Genomic DNA, 2,571 nt, shown 5'->3' with positions numbered 1-2,571 from the left:
AGAAACTCCACCAAGCGGAACATGATAAGTAATTTGCCCGTTTTGCAGACTATCTCAGGACTCTTGAAATAAAGATTCCGTTTGCAGAGGCACTTGAGCAAATACCTTCTTATGCTAAGTTCATGAAAGAGATCTTAAGTCATAAGAAGGATTGGAGGAAACTAAAAAAGTTTACCTCACTGAAGAATGCAGTGCAGTCATTCTGAAAAGCTTACCTGAGAAGCTTAAAGATCCCAGAAGCTTTATGATACCATGCACATTAGAAGGTACTTGTACCAAGCAAGATCTATGTGATCTTGGGGCAAGTATCAACCTAATACCTGCATCTACTATCAAAAACCTTGGGTTGACTGATGAAGTCAAACCAACCCGGATATGTCTCCAACTTGCTGATGGTTCCATTAAACACCCATCAGGCATGATTGAAGACATGATTGTCAAGGTTGGGCCATTTACCTTTCCCACTGACTTTGTGGTGCTGGAAATGGAGGAGCACAAGAGTGCAACTCTCATTCTAGGAAGACCTTTCCTAGCAACTGGTCAAACCCTTATTGACGTCCAAAAAGGGGAAGTAACCCTAAGAGTCAATGAGGATGAGTTTAAGTTGAATGTTGTCAAAGCTATGCAGCATCCAAACACCCCAAATGACTGCATGAGCATTGATGTTATTGACTCTCTGGTAAAAGAGGTCAATATGACTGAGAGTCTCAAATCAGAGCTAGAGGATATCTTTAAAGATGTTCAGCCTGATCTGGAAGAACCAGAGAGAATAATAGAACCTCTGAAAATCCCTCAGGAAGAGGAGAAACCTCCCAAACCCGAGCTCAAACTATTATCACCATCCTTGAAATATGTATTTCTGGGAGAAGGTGATACCTTTCCTGTAATCATAAGCTCTACCTTAGAGCCACAGGAAGAGGAAGCACTAATTCAAGTGTTAAGAACATACAAGACAGCTCTTGAGTGGTCTATCAGTAATCTTAAGGGCATTAACCCAGCCAGATGCATGCATAAGATCCTATTGGAGGGTGACGCTAAGCCAGTGGTTCAACCACAAAGGCGGCTGAAACCAGCCATGAAGCAGGTGGTGCAGAAGAAGGTCACTAAATTACTAGAGGCTGGGATTATTTATCCTATTTCTGATAGCCCCTGGGTAAGCCCTGTCCAAGTCGTCCTTAAGAAGGATGGCATGACAGTGGTTCATAATGAAAAAAATGAACTGGTTCCTACAAGAACAGTTACAGGGTGGCGTATGTGTATTGATTATAGAAGGCTCAATACAACTACCAGAAAGGATCATTTTCCTTTACCATTCATAGACCAGATACTAGAAAGACTAGCAGGTCATGAATACTACTGCTTCCTGGATGGATATTCAGGTTATAATCAAATTGTAGTAGATCCCCAAGATCAAGAGAAAACAGCATTCACATGTCCATCCGGAGTATTTGCATACAGAAGGATGCCATTTGGCCTGTGCAATGCACCTGCAACCTTTCAAAGGTGCATGCTCTCTATTTTCTCTGATATGGTGGAAAAATTTCTGGAAGTCTTCATGGATGACTTTTCAGTATTTAGAGACTCATTTAGCTCCTGTCTTGACCATCTAGCACTTGTTCTAAAGAGGTGCCAAGAGACTAACCTCGTTCTAAACTGGGAGAAGTGTCACTTTATGGTGACTGAAGGAATTGTCCTTGGGCACAAAATTTCGAACAAGGGAATAGAGGTGGATCAAGCTAAGGTAGAGGTAATTGAAAAATTACTACCACCTGCCAATGTTAAGGCAATCAGAAGCTTTCTGGGGCATACAGGATTCTATAGGAGATTTATAAAAGATTTTTTAAATATCGCCAAACCTCTGAGTAATCTGCTAGCTGCTGACACGCCATTTATCTTTGATAAGGAGTGTTTGCAGGCGTTTGAGACTCTGAAAGCTAAGCTGGTCACAGCACCAGTCATCTCTGCACCAGACTGGATATTACCATTTGAACTGATGTGTGATGCCAGTGACCATGCCATTGGTGCAGTGTTGGGACAAAGGCATGACAAGCTTCTGCACGTTATTTACTATGCCAGCCGTGTTTTAAATGACGCACAGAAGAACTACACAACCACAGAAAAAGAGTTACTTGCAGTGGTTTACGCCATTGACAAGTTCAGATCTTACTTAGTAGGATCAAAAGTGATTGTGTACACTGACCATGCTACTCTTAAATATCTACTCACATTCAAAACCTAGACTCATCAGATGGGTGTTGCTTCTGCAGAAGTTTGATATAGAAATAAGAGACAGAAAAGGGACAAAGAACCAAGTAGTAGATCACCTTTCCCGAATAGAACCAGTAGAAGGGGCGTCCCTCCCTCTTACTGAGATCTCTGAAAACTTTTCGGATAAGCACCTCTTTGCCATCCGGGAAGTGCCATGGTTCACAGACATTGCAAACTATAAGGCAGTAAGATTCATACCCAAAGAGTACAGTAGGCAGCAATCAAAGAAATTGATGACGGATGCAAAATACTATCTTTGGGATGAACCATATCTCTTCAAGAGATGTACAGACGGAGTAATCC

This window comes from Arachis hypogaea, chromosome 9 (genome assembly GCF_003086295.3).
Source record: "Arachis hypogaea cultivar Tifrunner chromosome 9, arahy.Tifrunner.gnm2.J5K5, whole genome shotgun sequence".
Lineage (NCBI taxonomy): Eukaryota > Viridiplantae > Streptophyta > Magnoliopsida > Fabales > Fabaceae > Arachis > Arachis hypogaea.
Note: the sequence above shows the minus strand (reverse complement) of the source record.